The sequence below is a fragment of the Lepisosteus oculatus genome, chromosome 10, assembly GCF_040954835.1.
Source record: "Lepisosteus oculatus isolate fLepOcu1 chromosome 10, fLepOcu1.hap2, whole genome shotgun sequence".
NCBI lineage: Eukaryota > Metazoa > Chordata > Actinopteri > Semionotiformes > Lepisosteidae > Lepisosteus > Lepisosteus oculatus.
This window is the reverse complement of record NC_090705.1, coordinates 39,243,859-39,268,431: the sequence shown is the minus strand read 5'-3', so window position 1 is coordinate 39,268,431 and position 24,573 is coordinate 39,243,859.

Below are 24,573 nucleotides of genomic sequence, written 5' to 3'. Positions count from 1 at the left end.
GAGGGAGCGGAGCTAGAAAAGATGTACACAAAGGGGACTCGGCAGAATACTTCTATGTGAAGATATATATGTAAGAGAGCAGAAGTGCAAGGTTCAAATTTGACCTTCTAAGGAACTTTTGTGGAACAAATCCATAAATAGACATATGGATATTTTCCTAAAATATTTTACATTCATTACAAATGTGTTTCAGTCCATGTGCATTTGTTAAATCTTTGTGGTAATGTAATTGCAATGCATGCTTAAGAAATTCTTTCCAAGTGTGTATCTGGATATTCCTTTGTGTATGTGTGTGTTGCACGTGCATGTGGCATGTTGGAGAACTCCGACTGCCATGACAAAAACCTGTGCACTAGCTATAAGGATACACTGTCTATGAGACATACTCCAATAATGTTTCTGATCTCTTTTGTGAAAATACTAACACAATAATGATCAGAAACAATGCATATCCTTATAGAACAGTCCTTGTAGCACAGTCCCAGTAAATTATAACCAGGAGAAAAGGAAGACAGAATTTGTCTCCATGCCTGCATGGAGATATTGTCACATTGCATATTAAAAAAAAATGCTAAGTTGTATGAAATCCATAAAGTACGGCCAGGATGTTTTGGAAAAACAAAGAACATGGTTAAAACATTGGAGAGTGTGAGACATTAAAGAATGTCTGACGCACAAAGAGTCTGCAATATCTTTCCCTCAGTTTAATGATTAATCCTCACCTGCAGAGACTTCCACAAAGTGGATGTGAATGTATCGAGGACCTGTTTGACATTACAGTCCTAACCCTGTCATCCCAGGATTACTAGTTTCTACATTTTTACAGTGATGTTCTTGGGTGCTGGCAGTAAAACATCCTCTTAATGGTGGCTAGTCTGTAATTGAAGTTCCTTCCATAAAAAAAAACAGCAGGTTAAACAAAAAACAAGGGAGGTCAGTAGTGTCAACAGCACTTAACTGAACCCGTACATTTTTTTGGTTTCATGCACCTGTGTTCCACACTTAAGTTTCTAATGGCATCTCTAAACTTTGTAAAGCTTGTAATAAACTTGCGATGCAGACTGAAATTCTATTAAAACACTATTTTTTCATTCTTGAGCCTCAAGAGGCTACTCTTACAATCGCAAGGATTTGGGTGGAAACATGCATTTCTTCTGTCGCTCCCATGCCCTGACGGGTCTGTCAGTGAATATTCTGGCGACGCGAGTTCAGACAGTGGCAATGAATGTCTCTTCGCTGTTCAAGCATTTGCTTTAAGCCGGATTTTGCCCTGTGAAAGTTTATATGTGATGACCCTGGCTGTCAGTTGCTGCTGGGTAGTAGTTTCAGAGTGACTTTGATGTCTCACAAAGGATGTTTCGCCTTGTGTTTTACTCCAGAATTAGAGAAGCCTACTGTTTTTCTCAGATAAAGGTGAGTTGCCCCCCTACCCCTTACTCAATTCTATATAGAGGGAGGGGCAAAGCTAAGGCATTGCAGGCCACAGAAACGTATAGAGTTTACTGTTGATCAGATAACGCTATTTTCCTTTGACTTCTTCCATGTTTCGCTGTTAAAAAAATCTAGGGTGCCTTTATAGGAGATCCAGAATACAAATCTAGTAGTGAACTGGTATCTTAATCATCAATAACAAGTACTGTGTGGTACAATCTAAGGTGGTGCTTCACGATTAAGAGATATGCTTATTTATTTTTGTTGGCATTTGGGGGATGGAGATGGACAGCAAATGTAGCTTTCCCTGCCCGTATGGTCAAATTGTAATTCCTTTGAAGAAGAAATGTAAAACATTCCTGTAGTTAGAAGAGAAAACGGATGGTAAGAGCTAAAAGCACATGTAATAAGTAAGCTACCAGGAAATTGGTATAGTCTAGTATGATTTTATTGGGATCTTGGGTATGGCCTTCAGATTAATTGGGCTCTCATGACTGTGGAATGTGGAATTTTTATAGGAAAGTAAGTAAGGAACCCCTGTTGTTTGCTTCAGGCAAGAGAAAGAATCCGACCTGAAGAAGCTGTAACCAAAGTTGACTTGATAGTCATATGCACACAGGTACGAAATATTTATTTGTTATAAAAATTGAGATTTAATTATATGGTCTGTATTCGTATATTTCTGTAACCCGAGAATGAAATTGGCATGATCCCTCAAGCTGTCGATCCCTGGAGCTGCTGTGGTTGGCATTCAAACCTTCCATTTTCATTAAGCATACCTCACACACACCATGTTTCCCACGTATTCATGAAAGGGGACGTTTTCAATGTGTTTGACGCAGAGGTCAAACTCGCCGGTTACCCCCACTTTTTTTTAAAAAAGCAAAAAGTTTTAAAACCCCAAAAAGAAAGATTCCAATATTCCCTGCCCTTCTACAGAAGTATCATTCTGTGACACGTTAGAGCCTTAATGTAAAAACATACACATTATTGTTTAGGTAAAAGAAAACGGTAACAGGGTTACTTGGAAAACACAGTTTTCAGTTTTATGCACATTGCCTTGTTCATAACTGTATCTGTAAAATAAAGTCTTCCCATCTTTAATATCAGCAAAGATGACATACAGTACCATCATCTGCTGACAATTGAATTTTTAGACTGAGATGTTAGTAGGAACTTGTTGGAAGGGTATTTGGCAATTTTAGTGTTGTAATGAAAGTCCCTCTGTAGTGTATTAAATGCAATTAAGTTTTAAAACAAGTTATTTTACTGCAAATTAGTTTGGATATGTTTTTTCTTCAGCGAAGCAGGGAACTATGGCCCGCTGAAGAACAGCAGACAAAGCCTACATAACATTCATAACAGCATTTGGTGTGTGTTTCGACTGCATCCTTTATCTCATAAGAGATGTAAAGGAATATCTAGAGGGTACTTATCTGTTTAATCAATTTGTCGTTCACTTCATTATTGTACACACATTGTATATTCTAGCTTTGGTGCTGTATACAAAGAACTGAAGTGCATATTTCAAATTCAATGTAAGATTGTACTGAAGTTTATCTCCAGGTATCAGTTGCATTGATTTAAAAGAGTGGCTTTCAAGTGAAAGTCACGTGACCCGGTGTCCCTTTGTGTGACATCATGAGCTGGTTTACCGCAGTATCAGCATTTGATTAAGGAAATGCTATCCACAGTGCTCTGACAAAATACGTTGTTGCTTCTAAAGAAGGCGTTTGGCACTGACTCTGAAGGGTGGGGGAGACAAAAGAAGATCTGTAAGTAATCAACTGCTCAAGGAACTTCTCCGATTTTTGAAAAATTATCCTTACTAATAGTTTGTCTTGTACTGTATGTAATTTTCTTTTGATGTACATATGAAGGAATGATCTGTGATCTCATTTTTGTAGCAAAAAGCAGCAGGCATTTTTAATTACAGGGTACTTATTCATTGTGGACTCCTATCATCTGTTCCACATTTCAAATGCAGACCGATCGTAAAACAACACTAATCCATTGCTGTCATTGAAACCACCCCTCTAATGTACAAGCATTTTTTCCCCCTTCTGAGAATCTGATAATAATGGCTTCTTTACCTCACACAGAATCCTACGGGCAAACATGTCATGCGTAGGCCAGCTTGACTAAGAACAGACACATGCCATTGGCCATAAACTGTAAACACTTTAGCCATTTAATGTGGCCAAGCCATAGTAAATGGACAGTGTCAGCCCTTTTGGATTTCGAATCTTTAAATTGACGTCTGGATAAATAAGCACCGTTATTGACAGAAAATGAATGCAGGGAAACTAGACAGTTTTTGTTTTGCTGACCTTTTTTGCTAATCATGTTGTCGACTTTTTAAAGTGTATTTCGATACCTGCACTAGGTTTCTAACTTTAAACACAGAAAAAAGTATGCGTCACGTCATTAAGGCATAATGATTATTCCTCCTCTCTGTGTACTGTATATATAAGAATTTAAACTATGCTGGCATCTTTTAATTTATTCCTTAAATGATTAATTTATTAATTAAATACTGCCACTTGTAGGAGACACCACAGAAATCTTGAATTCCTTTACAAAACTGAAGTAAAAAAAAAACATAGGTTTTTGATTTCTCAATACTAGCAGTCACGTAACTTGAATATAGGTATTCTGCTCCACAAAAGGAGATGACTGTATGGCAAAATGAAAGAAATAGCTATCTTTTTGTCAATAGTTCTGTAAATTGCTAGTACTGGTATTTTAAACTCAACCGTGAGTGTCAATAGCCACCCTCTTTCTTTCAGATAAATGAGATTCGCAGGTCATTAGACACCCTACTGGAGGGAGACCCACACTGCCTGGAAGGGATATGAGATCTAGCAATAATTCAGAAACCTCAAGGAATGTTCTTCCATAACAGCCCGTTTATAGCCTCACACTCAGATAATGCCACATCGATCCATAGAGAAACATACCTGAGAGCTCACACTTTGGATGTTGCTGCTGTTTTGCATTTTTGAAGTTAAACGCCCTTTTTAAGTGAACATTTACTGTACATGCTGGACAGTTGTTTCCAGTGAGAACAATAAATTAATTGTTTAAACGCAACTGATGTTCTTCAGCTCCGTGGTGTTCATTACCAAGCAGTAGTTGAGCGTTGAAGTGCTCTGTGCAGCAATACCTCTCCCGTGTTTATAGAGGTTCTTTTGCGACAGCAATACAAAAGCTTTTTTAAAGTAAAATATAAAGTACAACTTACATAAGTGAATATGCCAAAACATTTCTAGAATGGCTACGTCTATGTGGGTGAGGGGGTATCAAGGCCACTTAGGGGTTGCATTAACACTGCCAAATTACAATGAGCAACCTTGACAAAGAGATAATATTTAGTGAACACAACATACAGTAGCAGACACACAGCCAGCAGTATCTGGCAGTCAGACTGATGCAGATGATTGCTGAGATGGCTGATGTTTATCCTACAGGCCTGTAAGTGTTGTGAAAAACTCCAGGCAGTGTCTGAGAATGTTCATTTTTTATGACATTATTCTGTGTTTGTAAATATGGAGATCTAGGGGTTTGCTCACTGAATGTATTTAACACAAGAGGAGGTTTTATTGTGTTATACTTGAGCTGCTTTTTCAGTCAGTGCAGAAGATCAGGGGCTGTAACATCTGTTAGTAGATTCTGCAAACCTTTCCTGAAGTGTACATTGCCTCTAAAGCATGCAATGGCATAATTGTGTATGTTTAATAAGTAGTCACAAAAAAAATTAACTAGCACACACGTCAAGAGACTGAACAACTGCAAAACGTGTGAAACATGAATCTGAAGATAAAACATTTCCGTTGAAAACATATGGCTGACAGACCTTTCAGGATTTAAAAAAAAAAGGCCTTTGAATAAAAAAATATTTGTATTACCTGTAGAATTCATTATTAAGAAAGATTTAAAAAAGGAAAACGTGATTGCATGCAAATATTAAAGGATGTTCTTTTCGCACTGTGCGTTTTTTTCGTTATTATGATGTTAGCTTGAAGAACCCAGGACGTGCTGTAACAAGTGGGCTGAAACGGTGAGTCGCAGGGCTGTGCAGCTGATTGAAAGGCTGCCTGTCCGTCACAGGGGAGCCGTTCTCAAACTGGCAAAGGAACGTGGACCTGTCAAGAACCTTCTCTCCTGGGTCAGCAGCAACAGCCACAGTCAAGTACCAGTGGCAATACATGGAAAATTCAACAGGAGCAGCCAAAAAAAAAGAAACGGCTAGTTGCAAGATTCAAAAGGTTGAGGTTAGCCCTGTTGTGAACGAGAGGGGGTGTGGAACAGTATAATTGGTGTATAGCTTTTGCTTGTGTTGGATTGTTCCCAATCAGTTGTCGTGGGACCACATTGCTGAGGTTCAATGTTGCTGGCATGGCCTTGTATGTGTGCACTATACTACCCCACTCCACTAACATAATATAGTGTTCCCCATTCAAAACCAGTATAAAACCCTGAAAAAAGGACTATTACGAATCAGACAGAAATCCCATAATGTGCTTTTCCCATTTCCTAACTCATTTATCAGGTTTTAATCACTGGTGTGCTTAAAAAGTGGAGTCACCCAGGGAACAGCCTGGTTCCTAGCCCAGTTTCTGCTATTTCAGGACCATGGCAGGGGTAATCACATGTTACAGTAATCTGTTTCCAGCTTTGCCAAGGTTTGCTAATGTTGTGTTTAAACTTCTAATACCCCAATAAGCTGTGGGCTGAGCAGTCAGATTGCTTTCTTTCTGTGGTGCATTAACGGGGCAAAGTGTCTGTCCTATAATATTCCTTTAAAAGGGTTTGTTAATTCCAGTTCAACAAAAACATCGAGGCATGAATGGAAACAAGTGAATTTCAAGAAGTCTCGCAGAAGCAGCCCTCACACTCAGCCTAGTTACTGTGAATCATGAGACTCTTTTGTGACTAATGACAATCTGTTTATGACAAATGGAAGTTTGTAACCGATGTTTAGGAGGGTTGATCACAACCACACATTTCAGGCCAATCATAATGATTTGCAATGTCGTTTCTCAAAGCTTTCTCTATATAAGATGCTACTCATGAACCCCCCCTTCCTATCTTCTTCTTTGCAGATATGCTTTGGTCAGTCTGCATGAGGCTCCTTGCTTCATTGTCCTATGGTCAGTTGGCTAGCCTTCACCCAAAACTCACTATTCCTGAGTACCAAATAAGCATCATCGAGAGCATCTAACTTTGGGGTGTCATTAGACACTGAAAACCATCATATTTTTTTTAATCAATTAAATGTTTGTGCATATCCAAGCAAGTTAAAGAAATACCCAAAGGGAAAGTGACCTACCCACAGAATGCAAATGATAAACCTAGCTATTGATAGCAGCATCTCAGTGGGTCAATGCAAGAAAATTAACGAGTTAACCTTTGAAGCCCGACGTTCAATGATGCTAAAAGTCCCACTGTGCCATATAAGGCTTTAAGCACCTGAGAGCTCTGAACGAGAGGCTTCAAAGAGTCATTGGACATTGTAATTGATAGGCAGGTCAAGGTTGTGTCTGTGACAATGTCAAGGGAAACATTAATTGAAAATAGACGATCCATCGCTCAAATCTACAAGCAGAATCCACCTTGAAAAAAATCACAGCTATATAATTGAACAATTCGCTGATAGATACTATAATATATATGCAAAGGAACAAGCAATAGGTTTATTCCATGCTGAACAGAAGATGCTGAGAAGAGAGAAAACACAACGTTTCAGCTGTGGAGCCTTCTTCAGGAGCCTTCTTCTCTTCTCAGCATGGAATAAACCTATTATTTGTTGCTGTGCTACGCATGCTGATGCAATACACTATAAATGCTATAATCACCTTCCAGCTGAATAACCTCAGTTTCTTTGCAAACTTTCGTTGTACAGAGATGGGACTTTTTGAGCAGATTTGAGCAGATTTGCTCAGATGGCTCAGGGTCATATTATATAATTAAATAATTTGTTGATGATTTTTTTTGGACAGGGGGCATTGCCAACAGAAAAATGCGGGAGTGGGGGGGGCGATTTCCGGGAGATTATGGATCACTTGTGGGAGTCGGGGAGGAGAAGTTGGTTTCCAGGAGACTCCTGGAACTTCCTGGAGACTTGGGACGTCTGGATATTAGTGTGTTTATGTTGTTTTCTTTTGACCTGTTTATGGATTTGTAATGCAGTACTGGTACTTAAAACAGGTGAGACACTTGAGCCTAAACACAAGGTTGGCAAGGGACCGATAATTGAAAAGAGCAGATCTTATCGAGTGGTGGGTTTACTGCTCACGGGCTCCCACCAAATAGGGATCACACATTTCATAGCTTTTAACTATGATTTACTTACTTAATGATTAAAGTGGTTTAAAGTCTTTAGAAATCCGTTATTTAATGGTTCCATACAAAACCTGCAGAGTTGGGTCCATCAGTACTAGGAAGAGTTGGAAGACTTCTTTTTTGTAACCATTACTTTGTTTTTTTGGTATTGGTCTCGATAACAATAAAACTAATATGACTCCTTGGCATCACACATAGACTGATGGGTAAGCAAACTACATAACCTACTGTAGGTAAAAACTGTTTACAAACAACCGTATACGGTAATTTTCAAGGTTGCTATGTATGACCTTTATTATTTTTCGGCAATGTAAACTAGTTACCATAAATAAACAGAACAAAATAATTGAAACACACGAGATAAGAGGTCCTGTGCTTCCTAAAACTTGCTGAAAGTAGCAACTATGTGATGTCACGTTCTGCCCTTGAGGTATACACTATCTTAGAACTGGGGACAACAACGTTTTGTTTTGTTAACTTGTCTCTGCATCAGATATCACAGGTACATGAGTATCTGCAAGAGGATCTAAGTGTCTGCTTAACAGAGGAGATAAGGCAACCCCAGGCTAGTTAAAATGTATCTTCTGAATCGCTCTGAGGAAAGCTGTCTCACCGGCTGTGTTGTGAAGCCCATCCATCACAGTGTTGGCATAGCTGTGCAGTCAGTCACTGGGGTATTGTGATCAGTGCTGTGATGGATACCATTTTTAACAGAAGTAATGGCAGAAGCAGGTTTGCTGTCATTGCGGCCTTTCTAAGACAACCCCTGTGCCTTTTGTAAATATTGAATGCACACCTCTGGGTGAAGCAGAATCTTGTTCTGTTCTAGGTAATGTGTGATTTGTCCTGTATAATTAGAAATGGCAGTTTTTGGGCATCATTTTGTCGCTTGAACAGAATTTATTATATCATCATTTTAGAGGTTTAAGGGGATTATAACATGAAGCACTAAGCATCAGATTAAATTACTTCAACGTAATGAAATATTTGGATGGCCTTGTGCTCTTCTGTGCATGGAAATAGGCTATTATTATGGCTTAATTTGTCATAAAACATCTTTATGACCACCACTTTGGGTGCGCACTCAAAAATTCAATTGTATTATTACTGATTTTCAGTATTCACACAGTTATGCTGCCACAGCTTCACAAGGTTGTGGATATCTGTCCTGTTAATAAAATGATATTGATTGATTCGAGTATGTGTGATTGTTTCAGCAGCCACCATACAAATGTCCAAATTGCACACTTTTAGATTTTCACACATTGATAGTGATGGCCTGATGAAGAAGGAAGAATAAAACTCCATCAGTCAATCATCCTTACTCACCATTAAAACTCCTGCACAATGTCTGGGCAATGGCGATCTCAATGCACACTCAAGTCATACTTACTGATGAATTCTTCACCATTTCGTATGTAATAAACATTGCCTTGGGAGTTAGCACATCCCATTGACAGCACTGCAATCACACATGCATATCTTGTGCATCTGGCATGTTCCAGCAGCAGTCAGTATCGCATAACAGGTCTTGAACATACTGGCCAGTATCAATGCACACACCTGGGACAGACCGATCACAGTAAGTTAATGACAATATAATCTAAAATAAAATCTAAAAATTAAAATAAAAGCCATGAAAAAAGGAAGCTGGTGTTTTTTATTTTACATTTTAGATTCTCACATAGTAAACAGACATTTTTTGGTAAACATTATTTTCCTGAATACAGTTTAAGAATTATAGTTAAGACAAACATTTCAGTTATCTTATTCTTGAACATGATTTACATGCAGTAGAAGCCAGTAAGATATTTTCTATCTTTGTGAAATATGTTCTTCATTATTTTTGGCTTCATTTTTATTTTACTGATATATGTTTTGGTTTTCTTCAGCACACAAATATACATTGATAAAATATTTTAATGTGAGAATAACTTGATTATTTCTGAGAAACACTGAATTAGCATTCACTTAATTCCTTTTTATTCCTTATAAGTTTTTTTATGTTTCAGGTTATCTGGAATTTAAAGAGTGAAATGTGCAACCCCTAATCTACATTGTTACTAATTAATCTTTATGTACGACATGCTGAGAACAACTGATCATTTTTGAAAATGAGAGCTTCTTCATGTACATTTTTTGCAATGTCATAACCTAGACACAAGTTCACATTATAAATTCAGTTTCTGTCCCTTTTTTATTTCACCAAACCACAGTGAAATCTTGATCTGATCAAAATGAATTATCTTCCTTCTTTCGGGGGGATTGTTCCAGTTTTTGTTAACTATTCTCTTTAAACAGCTGGCAGGATGAGTATAAAAAAAAATCTGAATTCTTTACAATCTCTCTCAATCATAGTTGAGGACACATACATGACTTGGCCCCTCATTTTTTCAATAATGATCAGATATTTTAAAACATGGATTGATTAGATGCAAATGGTTTGATGCAAAACAATCCTGAAGCATCTGTTGTATATCTGTCAGGAAGAAGGCTATATGTTTCGAGGGGAAATGTAGACCAAAATTAATTTGATTCAGTGCTTTATTCTGGCAATCCTAGAAGGTTGAAGAGAAATACCAGATCTTAATTCAGACTGTGTTTCAGCTCTCTGAAGTAGACAAGAAGCTAATTTTTAAACCCATCTGGATCCTGTAGCAGTAGACCGGTGGTGTAGATTGCTTTCCTTGGTCTGTTTATCATATAATCTTGAAAACAAAATCAAACATGAAAGGGGTGAGAGCTCATAGGGCCCTTCTTAGTTCCCCAGGAAAAGTTACATTTCTGGAAGTATTTACACAAAGTGATAGCTGCCTTAATGTGCATTTTCAGTTCAAAAATGATGCTATCCAATGAATATTTGCAGATTTTTTAAAGAAGTGTTCCGGATTTTCCAGATTTCAGTAGTGCAAAACAAACGTTATCCATTGTTATGGTTTGCATGAATAAATAAAACGTTAAACATGAAATAGTACATTTTTAAAATCACTTTTGATTTTTATTTTCTGTAATTCAATCATTGTAGACCATAATTGTATGCTTTTACTAATATTTTCACTACAGCATTTGTGCTACATCTTTGTTTCAAACAGATTTCTATACCATGGAGTAATTGTTTTCTTTGCATGATGATCTTTCAAGACACTTTCATACCTTTTCTTACTTTATATTTGCATCTGAATTCTCTTAAATTAAGTGTCTCTGATAGAGATATTGGTGACCATTGCATTTCACTTGAGTTGTATTGTTTTGTGCCTAGAGATACTTTTTTATACTTTTATGTTAACATTCACCTTTCTTATTTCCATGTGGTCTTCTCAATCGGTTAATTCCAGGCAGGAGTGGTATAAAACACTTTAACTACTAAAATACACATCTCCTTTTCCAGACATATTGACATACGGTAAATATTAAGCTCCTCTTTGCAACTTCAAGAACATTAAAGGGGAAAAATATTTTAAGGAGAAAGAGGTTTTTGCATTCAAAGAATCTATTGGCACATCATTTTAAAGTAAAAGTTGTATTATTTCAATTATTGAAGACATACATTAGCTATTTGTTTGAAAGCAAGGGCTGTGAATCACAGCTATGGGAGATAAATTGATCACTGGCACTGCTCAATTTTGTTTATGTTAGTTAAATACTGCAGGTCTTCACAATTTCCCTAGGAGTTGCCTTTCTGCTCACTTTAGAACAAGCCGTTCTGCATTCTCCTTGTTAGTGTATATTTAAACACCACGTTCATGTGCATTCATCATACAATAAAGTTATTAATGTTCAATTGCACTCCTGTGGTAAAAATAGATTTGAGACTGCGGATGTATTTTCTCCATGTAAAATCCTTAAAATACATCATGAAATAAATGTAGAAAATAAAAATGGCAGCCTGAAATACATTTCTTAACTGTTCTGCAGTACACATCTTCAGGCCTCACCAGTCCATGGGCATAGTGAAGGCAAGACGGTGTTGATAAGGGATGTGCCATTTAACACCTTTAAGTATTGCAATTAGCTCTCTTTACATAAACAAGTTTTGAGAAGCAGGTATTTGTACTCAGATCCCGAGCCACTTTGTTGTGTGAGAGATGTGCTGTAGCAGAGCAGTGAAAAAAAAAAAGCCTAAGTACATTTTAAAAGTTGTCAGCATGCAGAGGTCAAGCCTCAGGAATGGGGACTTGTTTGGAAATGGAGGGAGTAGTAATGGACACACACTTAAAGGAGAAGCAGGCTGTGTCATTATCTGGCGAGGGGCTCTCCGAGCAGGATTAACATGACACACACAGCTGCCCTGGGAGGCAGGGATGAGGCTGTTCCCCCCGATTGGAGAGCTGCAGCAATTCCAGTACGGAATGCTGTGGATTAATCTGCATTTCTCACAGGCTCACTATAAGCCTGGGTCTCAAAGAAGGCCAATGTGAGAATTCGTCTCTTTGATTTCTGGTTACTGTTCACTACACCAGGAACAATCAACTGAGATTTTTAGTCCGAGGCCTTTCTGGGTCAACTTTGTGACAGGCTCCCTCTCAAACCTTTTCCCCTGTGGAACCTTGTGGGCGCCTCCCCGGAGATGGGGAAATGAGTTGGTCTGTTTGCAGTGCCATCATGTTGCATGTGATTGCCAACAGTAGGAGTAAGTTATCACTAATGACACTGAAAACGTGTCAGGGGGCCCCGGTGCACAAGTATCCAAAATAAGGTATCGTGATTCCATTTTCCTTTACTTACAAAATTAATACAGTGCATGAGCAGATGGGCGGCATTGTTATTTTTCATTGCACAATCATACACGGATGTTGTTTCCATTGTCAGATGTCTCATTAGCACACTGTCAGGCACACGGGCACACTGCAGTGATAAAAAGGCTAAAGCCATCAGCAGCAGGGATAATGGGTGAGAGTCAAGGGTCACCTCCCCAGTTTGTGTGGCAGATTGGAGAGTTGGCTTCTGGTCTGATCCTATAGTCTGGTGAGAGTCATCCTGTCAAACAGTCAATGGGAAGGGGCCAATCCAATGAGTCAGGCAGAGACCCGGAGTGAATCTATTGAACCACTGAAGAGAATGTTGTTTGCACACTGCACTCAACCATGAACGTCTCCATCTTCTCAGTTATCCAGCCTTCCTCTCGTTCCAAGTCACACCAAGCTAACAGAGGAGGCCTTTAAAAAAAGACCAGCAACATTTTCCTTTTCACCCTACCATGCAAACTATTTTTTTTCACCTTTGTATGTGGTTGAAAGGCATATGGTTACTGCTATTTGATTCCTCAGCTGAAAGTGCCTTTCACTTAAGAGCAGTTCACAAAAAGGTCAGACACGAGCAAACAGAAATATTGCGGAGCAGAACTAACATTTTCGCTTTTGCCCAGCTTGCAGATGCAAAAAAGTAACTGATCATTTGCCACCTGTCGGACTTGAGAGTTATACGGCTCATTCTGTCTTATGCTGTGTAAATATAATCTGCATGTTTTGATTAAGACGGGAAGAATGTCAAGTGAATTTAAGTTTAGATTGGATTGGAGAAGCCATATGTATGTGGTGCCAGTTAATTATCGACTTCTTCTATACTTGTACTTGCAATAAAAATTCTCTCAGATGAATAATGCATTTCCATTGACTCATCAAAAATAGTTTGGGAGTACGCTCACTAAATATCTTACTCATTAATGGTAATTATGTAACTTAATACTTATAAATCACCAGGGAGCCAAGTTCAATTTGACTATCGGAACATTGCCTTCTGTTCTATTGTTTATTAAAAAATAAATCATCTAATTTAAAATCAAATGGGGAGAGTTTAATAAGTGAATGATTAAGTACGTCCTCAGTCTTAAAACATTTACAAAATTACAAAACATTTATAAAATACCTCAGCAATGCACAAAATATATCAAAAAGTGAATTAAATGTTTTGGTACGTTTGGGTTTTAAACAATGCCTACCAAAATTTGAAAGAATTTTCAGGAACTATACAGAGAACTGGAAAAAAGAAATTGTGCCTTTGCATGATATCTGTTTGAAGGAACCCCAGAATGTAAGGTGAATGGGACACTTTTCTATATGGAATAGCAGAGGAAAGATCACAATTTATCAGTGGGATTCTAGCAGAGTAATTGTCTTGCCTGTGACACGACTGTTCCTCTGTTCAAGCTTTCCGAAGGTGATGAAACGATATAGATATCAGACATGCATCTTTGCATGTTCTGAAACACATACAGCACCTACAGTACGTCCTATCTGTACAGGAGAGGTGTGAATAAATAAAAAATCAAAATTCTCTCTTTGACTATTTAACAACATTCAAGTTGTGAGTTGCTTTTTTATATGCTTATTCTTTTTAACTGTTTGCTACTGCGGAAATACCGAATGTTCTTGTTCTTTTATTCTTTAGAAACCCTACTCGTTAACATCCAGCCTTCCGTTTTCAAAATGCTTTTATCCAGTAAAGGGTCACAGGGCAGGCAGAACCTATCACTGTAAGCACAATACAGGATACACCCTGGATGGGACGCCTGTGCTTTGCTCACACTGATAACCTGTGCCAATTTTCCCAGAAGCCAATTCACCTACCATGTCTTTGGACAGTGGGAGGAAACCGGAGCACGAAGAGGACACCTATACAAACACAGGAAGAACATACAAACCCAAACAGCAACCCAGGAATTGAACAGCAAGCACCACCTTGCCTTCATGTTTGTTCACATTTTATCTTAAATCAAATTGCATTTACATTGTTGTACAGTATGTTAAAACATTACATAACTGTTAATCAGATTAATATACACTATATAATTACATTCTCTTCTATTTACTAATCTACTCTATATATTCTGCAGTTTTGCTGTCTTGTTGTCTTTGGTGTGCATGTTATAAAAATATTGACATCACAAATTCCTGAACTCATGTTTTCTCAGATGGTTTTGCCCTGAGAGAAATGCCTGTCAAAGTTAAAAGAGTAAAACAGATAAGAATTTAACCCCGACCGGTCTCTAGATTATTGTACACTGCATTCTGAGCAGACAAATGTTCTACTTAAACAGCACAAGAGAAGGAAAATATCATTTTGTCTGGTATTATAAATGTTAAAATTTTATATCGATAACATAATACATTCGTGTTTAGTTTACAAAATGTTTCAGAGCCTTTATAAATCTATTTTCCTTATATGTCCTATCTTTGGATGAAATGGTTATGCTTAAGTACTCTGTGTGACTTGACACCCTCTTCATACATCACTTATTTGACAGCTTCTTAAAAGAGCACAAACTAAACATGATAAAAGACATTAAAGAACACCTTCTGTTTCTCTCTTACCATACAATAAAATTAACATTAATGACATGGTCGCTCCTGGAATTCAACAAGAGAAAACACTGCCCTTTTGTTTTCTTGGATCTGGATTAGTTTTCCAATTAAAGCAAAATGAGAAGCAAGCAACTTTTCAAGATGGAATTGAAAGAAACTCTTTTAATTAGCGCACAGACTGTAGTACATCACATAGCAAGATGATGGAGGTGGCATTTTGTTTTGAAAGCTCGTCAATTGGAGGCCTCCTCAAAGCCGAAGGCTTATTATATAATAATATAAGTGAAAGGGCATATAGGAGTTCACTAGCATATTTGCTTTCATTTTTCTATTGTGGCAAACCTCACGTAAATCCTCAGACAAGTTCTGGCCTCTCTGGAGAGCCTCGGCTATAGTTTTGGATTCCACTGAAGAACATTTTTGCTGCCATGCTGGATATGGGCCTATTTGAAAATCCATTAAAAAAACATTTAGTAATCCTTTTGGCTTTGACAAGCTCATTGATAATAGGAGTTACAAAGAGAACTTTATTAAATGGTTTAAGTGGTATACGTAAAGTACATCACATGACGGCAAAAAAAAAATGGAATGAAAACACAATAGTAAAAAGCCTGTTTTAAAATCATTATGAAACTCTTACAATAGGCCTTTTTGTCGTTATTCTTAGTCATATTCAATCCTAATGAAGCCATTTTGCTGTAAATATTTGTTCTTTTCTCAATGCTGGAAATATGGAAGCACTTCAATTTTTTTTTATCGAAATGGCCAATTTCTTTTTAAAAGTGGCTTATTGTCAGGCTTAACATGTGACATTATATCTTTCCACTACTGAGGAAAACATAGAACTTACTCATTGTCATGGTGATACTACAGTGAAAGATATGTATACCATCTTTTATACACTATTTGTAATTTAATACCACGGTCTTGCTAAATAGTTAGTGAGAACTTGTAGCATTTGTCTTGCTAATACTAATATTACAAGGTCTTATTAACTATATCATATTTAGATACTAATCCTATTTTAAGATAATCTGGTGATATAACCATTCATGTTAAGAATAAGCAGAGTAAATGGGTAATCAAAAGAAATGAAACAGCTAGAAGCAGAACTTGGTACTAAATTTCAAAGATTGTTAAAAAAGTAGTCTACAAGTGTAGAGCCACAGTCCAAAAGCTCTGTTACACAGAAACAAATGTATAAATTGGTCTGAGCAACGCCTTCAAATGCTGGCTAATTAAAAGGCAGAGAAAGTGGGTAAGTATTGGCTGATGCTAAAAATGTTTGGAATGTCTAAAACCTTTTTCCTTTGTGTTTATTTATCAATCCAGTCTGTGTAACTAATTACATTGAAACATAGTCTGGCAACATGATTTATGAATGTTAATGTCGTATTCCTTTAATCATGATGTCACTTCAACTAAATGATGGTGTCCTGGCCAAATTTCCACCTGGCCTTTACCAATCATTGCCTGCTAATATTCCCCATCTCTGAACTGGCTTCATTACTCTGTTCTCCTCCCCACTGACTGCTGGTGTGTGGGGAGCATACTGGCGCACTATGAATAATAATAATAATAACACCTTTGTATTCAATGGGAATATTCTGGCCACACACATGCAGGAGATATAAAATGTCACATCCTATGCATAATACAATTTAACACACGGAACGTCAGCTTTTGGACCAAAAGCAATATGGTGGATGATGACGGATGTATTCAGTGGTCAAAAATTTCCATATAAACTATTGAAGCTGCTGAAAGATGGTTAAATAAGCAAGGCAGGGAAAAGCAGCATGCCCTGGGTAAGATGACCTGACGCCATTACTGTGCTCTCCTCACTTTGGGTTTCAGGGCATTTCAAAATCGAGCGGATGACAACACTCGTGTTTCGGTGATAACTGACAGAAGTAGTCATGTCAATCACAAGCGTCTTCCTTGAAATACCAATTACATGTCATCAGTAGATATTTACCCTGTAATTGCATCGTTTCCAGAATTTTTTTTGCCTTAACGGCAGCTGCTTTGTAACTTTCTCAGCTGATCTCTGAGGCTGAACAATGCTGGGCCAACTAGGTTGGGGTTGTCACTGGTGTTACTGTAGTGGTAAGTAGGTGGCACGCTTCTGGACCAGAAATTCAAGACCTGTGCTCGATTATGGTGAGCAGGGACACTGCACTGTAGCAGGTGCTGTCCTTTGGAGAAGAAAAAAAACAGAGATTCTGACTACTTGAAAGCCACGCAGCCTGCATTCGCACAATCAGATAGAGAATAAGGAAACGCAAGCAGACTTCTCCAGCTCTCGGCCTCTGATTCATGTGTTTTGCAAGTTGTCGTGGGAAACACAGGCCTGTAGCTGAACAGACTGGAGCAGAGACATATCCCTCGGCTACAGCGCTGCACGCACCCAGGACGCTGATGTGCCACTAGGATCCAAGGAAGCTCTGGCCGAGTAATGCCACCCTTGGCAGTACTCAATGTGTGCCACCACATGGGCACTAAGAATGTTAACCCCAGCGCACTGGCAAAATGACCCCTCAGGTCCATTGAACGTCTCCATGTGATCTGCTGTACAGTGTGGTTGTTAGTTCATGGTGGTCAGCACCGACAGCAATAATAAGAGCTGGTGGTTAAATTTGTCTTAAAATAAAGCTAGAATTGTTAGTTCATTTAACACTTTGAAGAAGTTCCTTGACCGAAATGCTAGCTTTCTGTTCAAAATGAAACGCTTTGCCTACTACACTGTACAGAAGACTTTTCTTTTTTCTTTTTTCAGGTTATCTGCCATTTAAGGTATTAAGTTGTGCCCAATGTCTAAGATCCAGTCAAAGATTACTGTGCATCAAATAGGCAATTATTGGGAGTTGCAAATCTGAGCTCCTTGGAAAAAAATATGAGAATTTCCACACTGGTCCAAACAAAGGAAGACAGTAATTTCCAATCCTAAATGTGAAGGGTGCAGCAAATAAATACTGTTGATAATTATCATTCTATTTTCTATAAAGTACAATACTGCTTTTTATGAAATTTTAGTTTTTGTTTAACCCCGTGAAGAAATTAAAATTGCTTATTACCTTTTTCATCTATTTCAAACAACAGTTTACCTTGAGATTATTTTCTATTATATGTGAAAGTTCATATTAGAGATAAAAAGGTGACTATGAAGATATTTTTGTAATAACAAACACTAGTTTCGCTGTGATTTTGTGGAGAACATTGTTAAATTCCTATTTAATAGGAAGTAGTGATGTTGAATGCTTGATAGTTAATCCAGATCAGAGGTCAAAGAGAAGTTCAGATGTCTAATAAACAATCACATTCTGTAGTTCAGAAATACCACTCACAATTGTATTATTTATGTATATTGTGTTATTGTAGAAGGATACTAAACAGCCATTAATGATTATAATTTAAATGCAACAATTAAATGTGGTGCTCTAAAACTTTTTCTGCATCACATTGCTGCAATACTAGGTCTTACAATTATGCGAGCTAAAAACTTTCATTGTTTCATTGTTTTTTAGCATTCGGAGAAGTGTTTGACATACTGTAACTGGGATTTTTTAACGTTTCTTTTCCCGCTTGCTGATTTGGGGCTTCTTGAAAAAAACAACAACAAATGCGTGACAAATGAAAGGCTTCGGCCATAAAACATCTGCAACAGCCATTTCAGCCACTGTTTTAAATGAGGTAATTACCATTTTAGGGGGCTGTGTACCAATATGTTACTGTTCCTTTGCAGTTTTGAGAGCATATGTTACTCAGCTGTTTCTGAAGAGAAACAAAACTGTTCAAGAACGTCACATTTCTGTGGAAAAATTACATGACACTTTAATCTTAAATTAGTGCACAAAGATTAACGGTGCTTTTGTAACTGCTCTTGTAGTCTTACTGTACGTCCTATATGAAATTAGTTTTGTGTCTCCTCTAAAGGAGGGGCAGAAGGATGAACCGCAGCAAGTCAGTGGCAGATCCACAGCTTCAACCACTGGCAAGAAGCTCAATTTGGCCGAGACTGGATTGGGTAAAGTCATCTTTACGTATTGCTATGTATTACTCTAATAGTAATGAGTGGTACGGTAGTCCTGCATTGTACCAAGCAAGCATAAGCGTGTTAAGCTTGATGTGATGTACTCTGATGTCCATACCTAGTGTAGCTGAGGCTTAGCCTTTCATACAATAAAGGAAATAAACTACAAAATCACCTGAAGTGAACGTGTGTGATTCATTTTAATGCTAGCTGCAATACTTATGACCTGATGGATGTCTATCTACTGTATATAATGGCCTTTATATAGAACAACCCTCCATTACTATATTACAGTATGTCTACCCAAGTAACAAGTTTTAAAGGCAGTTTTATAAAGCCCATATTACAGTATTCCAAAGAAAATCCACCATAGTACACTGATAACTATGAGTGTAAGACATTTCCATGCTCTTTTTCTTTTGTAATGTTTCTGTGGGGAGTCAGATCCCAGCTCTGCACTCTGACAGCTGCTTAATTAATGTCACCTAGTCAGATGATATTCATATACTGGGGAGAGAGCAGAGAAAATACCATTATCGTCGCATCAATATCAGGACTGTTATTTAAGCAAAAGAAATGATACAAGTGACTACAGTTCCAACATGAATTTTACATTAGGAAAGTGACTAATTCCACTCTAAATCCTTTATGACCACAATATATCCACAGCTTCCTTGAGATTTGACTCAAGAGCCAGAACATTCTTTAAGGAATACAAACTCTTCTGCGGCAGTCCTTCACTTCCTTGAGGGAGAAATGGAGAAGACGTGGACGGCTCAGATAGTGAAGAAATGAACCGAATTAGAGAGAATAACCCTGTCTTTTATTATGCAGTCGCATCCCAATTCTTACAACTGAACCCATCTCTATTGTTTTGAGTCTCATGTGTTAGTGACTTTGAAAAGAGACATCCACAAGCTTCATAACATCCATGTCCTTGTATCTACCCTTCTGTGCAAAGCACTAAAGCTTCCTCTGTCCTGAAGACGCTCGGTCTTTCAGCTTCTTCTGTCATAAAAGGCATGACCAGCAAACGTGGCTGATGTTGGGATCCTCCCACCCTTTGTTTAGCATTCGTTACTTACTGAATGTGCCCAGCAGCTGGATTCACCTCCAGGCATCTGTCCTCTTTACCCCTTAGCCCCCAGACTCATCCACCCATCTGTGTTTGCTGGTGTCCTCCTGCCCCTCCTCATTCTGCTGAGTCGGAGCACGAGCAGCCCGAGGGAAGATACAAGTGGGCCATTGCCCCAGGAGAGCTACACCATTGCCTGCAGTACTTAAAAATCTGCTCGAGGTTAAGAGAGCGAAGGAGAACGTTTTTGAGTTTTTCAGCACAGGAGGGCCCACGCCATTGAAACCTGAAGACATGTACGTTTACACACAAAAAAGAAGCTTTGTCTTTTGTTCTTTTCTGGCTAGTTAAATACCTCTCTTGGGCGATTTTCATCCATAATTCATCATCACTGGTTTTCATCTATAATTCATCATCACTGGTTTTCAACCATAATTAAGATGCAGGACAAGTATCTGTGGAGGTGCCAATGGGGAAATGTTTAGGGTGGAGGTGTGACCAAAAACATAAATCTGTGCAAAAAACAAATCATTAATGACTTGAACAAGCTTTAGTCACCCAACATCCACAGGATAAAATCAGATGAATGGTCACTAATTTTCTTACTCCAGCGGTAGGACTGAATCTGGTTGGACTAATTGACAGAAGGAAGGTAGATACAGCATGTAAATTAAAAAGTGTTACAACTATCACACACTCTAAAGTTAGTTAATTTGATATCTAGCTGCACAGTCTTAATAGTAAATTGAAACTCTGCTAGTTTATAGACTAAATATTGATTCAAATGTATCTCTATAGTGCTTTTCATCTTAATTAATACTATTCACCCTAATAGGAAGGAACCCATCTCATCCACCTCTAAGGTTCAGCACACATCTGAGTGACATACAGTATACATGGCATTATGTGCCGGCACCCCTACTCCACAGAAGATCAAAATTCAAAGTTTCTTTACCAGCGATCAGAGGAGAACTTTGGGTAGGCACCCCTACTTTTCTGGACGATATCACTTAATCTTTACTGACCCAAGTCCAAGAAATCAGGACAGGGTTTTGGAAATTTTGTGATATCGAGAAGTGTTATTGACTGATTTTTGTGTTTTTATTCATACATTTATAAGGAGTAAGAATAAAATACTAAGGAAATTCTGTCTCCCTGTATTGCACTCAGCAGTTTAAAGCTTTTCTGTGCGATACAACCTCCATCCACTCATACTTACAAAGTTTAATGTCATTTTCAAGAAGCACTCATGATCACAGATGTGAAGTGTCAGAAGTATTTGGATAAAACATTTTCCAAATTTCCTCAGAAACCCTTCCCCTCTTCCTTGAGCCAATACAGTCTGTTTCAGAGTCAGAATGGATGTTGTCTTAAACAAATATATTTAAAAGAAAATTAAATAAACACTGTGCTTTCAAACCTCCCTTTAGGGCCCTTCAGTGGGAAGATAACAACCTAGCAATGAAGTGTCTGCATTTCTGACTGCCCCCAGAAAAAGAATGGGCCAACAGCAATAGTGGAGCACAATTACAAGACACAAACAAACACAAGAGATAAAAAATTGAATTACTTGCATTCTTTGAAGAGAAAACCCAAGAATGTAGCTCTGGAATGAAGGTGAGGGATAAACACAAGAGAAACAGAATTGACCAGGGCTGTGCGTGTTGTTTTTCTTCTACAAAAGACGTCGGTGCAGGACAGTGATGCAGTATTAAAAGAAATTTATAATGAGGCTGTTCTGCCTGGGCTGGAGTCTTGTAATGAAAGGCTAGGGGAGAGTGGGGGGGGTTGGCGGTTCATGATGGATTAGCAGACTGGTGGAATGATAATGTCTCTGTGATGCTGTACCTCCGGTGTTGGCTCCTTGAGGCAAGGGTGTAGGACTGGAAACCATGGAATTTGACTTGCTTAGCCTGACTTGAAGGGGAATCGGATGGGATTCGGAAAGTGCCAAAAACAGCTCACGCAGAGACCTCTCGCGGATTCTACAACCGTTTGAAAAGGAAAACAGATGCAGAAAAAGGGTGAACGTCATTCAGATTGCTGCCTTGCACGTCACAGGGATACAAAAACGAGGAGAAAAATACTCCTTGAAAAAAAGACAAAAAAGCTGTGTTATACACATGAAGAAAGTCATCATCTCACAGACAAAACTAGGAAAAATGATAAACACTCTGGTGTGTTGTTTACCTTTCAGGATATTACAGATACATAAACAATTTGTACATAAATATGTATACACTGAAAGTGGTGCAATGTGGTTTTTATCTCAATTATCAATTGGGCAAAACTGAATAACCTGTTTGAGTAGGACATTATGAGAGCTGCACACCTTGTGGACAACGTTAGAGCTCTTACTAAATTTTATCCATTTCCCATTACCTTCCGAGTATGAAAAGCCATGCACATTTGTGGTAGGTATTGTACTTGTGAGCTTACAGAACCAGAGGTGATATCTTTATGCGTAACAAACACACTCGTTCCTTGCTTTAAGGTGAAATTCACTGACTTCGTGGCTCCACAAAAAAGAGAGAATAAGCATTATAAATCCTGCTAGCACTAATTTCCACATGTCGCATTCAGTTTTAATTCCTGTTTCATATACACGTCTATATAAATAGATCATACTGTAAATACTAAAGCAATTCTGGAAATGAAATATAAATCAAAGCAGCTAAAATAGAAATAAAATCTCACACATAATAAAGACAGAACAAGGGCAGATAAAGACATGTTAGTAGCCTCCTGAATTTGTAATTACATTTTAAATTAAACAGCTAAGATTAGCAAAAGCAACACTCTTGAGTGGTTGTTTATTCTAAGATGTAGGCCAACATTCTGATGTTTATTTTTAAGAGTGAAACATACATTTATTTTTGTAAGATCAATTTAAAACATTATATGTGTATGTGTTCAAAAACGTCACACTCAGATTAGAGATTATTGAAAACACGGAGAATAATGGCACCAATTTATCACTCAAAGCTATCAGGGTAAAGAAAGGCAAAATTTCATTGATAACAGCTGTTTGACGTTTTAACACACATTAACATATTATTCTATGTCACTCTTTAATTACTCTATTGAGGTCTTAAATGTGCACTTCCAAAACATATGTATACTGTAAACTGCACACTGTTTTATTCCATCTATTATCAGAAAGTAGCTTTCTTATGTTCAGGGGTTTGGCAACCTGGAGCCTATACTGGAAGTGTGGGGCACCAAACTTGACACTATTGTACCTTGGAAGGGATCTCAATTAATCTCAGGACAAACACACACATGCATGCCCAAAGGTACAGTTTAGAAACCAGAGCACCCGGAGAAAATACAGTTGCAATGCAAAAGATTAAGACATCTTAGACAAAATGTACAGTATGTATGATACCAGCATCAACAATTTACTCAAGCATCTGTTAAGAGTCTGTAATAATTACAACTTTGGCTGTTATTGATACAGCCTACTTTGGGTGAGGAGAAGTCAAATTTGTTGTTGAGCAATTCTGGATATTCACTTTGATCAGAATCACTTTGTACGTTCTCCCTGTGTTTGCATGAGTTTCCTCCAGGTGCTCTGGTTTCCTCCCACATTCCAAAGATATACTGGTAGGCTAACTGGCTTCTAGGAAAACTGGCCCTGGTGTGTTCATGTTTGTGATCTCCCTGCAATGGACTGGGTTACCATCCAGGATGTATCCTTCCTTGCATCCATTGCTTGTCGGGATAGGCTTCAGGAAAGCCCTCCTTTTTACCAGGAAATACAGAATAATACAACAAAAATGCTTGCACTTGCTTGGTTGGTTTTTTCAACTTTGCAGGTGCTGTTGCTGTTATTAATTATTGTTGAAGAGGGGGTAATTAGCTTCATCACCAAATCTGAATCCTGTCTGCAAGTTACACTACACACCACAGTCATGAATCCCCATTACACAGAGTGTAGGATCCATTCGAGACCTTTTTTTTCTTTTCTACAACAGCCCAGCCCACCAAGAGGCATAAGTTTGAGTCCAAACATGGCGCTAAGTCTGAAAAAAAGGTTGAATTGATAGTCAACACTGGAACAGTTCTACTCAAAATGTTTCATCCCAATTGAGAAAAATGAATGTTAAATCAACTTCATACCCTGGCTGCACAAATACTCATCAGTCTGTCTTACTTTTAGTACATTGTTTTGCTCCAGCATTTGTCACATTAATTCTCGTGTTTTACTCTGTCACTCCTAGTTTCCATTCATTTCTGTTTTGGTTTAAATTTACTTTGATATCGTTTTGTCACTTTATTTATGCATTTCAAAATGTGTATGCACATTTGTAAGGCAAAGAATAAAACAAATATATCATGGCACGTACTTTGAAATTAAGTGGCCCAGTGCTTTCTACAGTTATGAC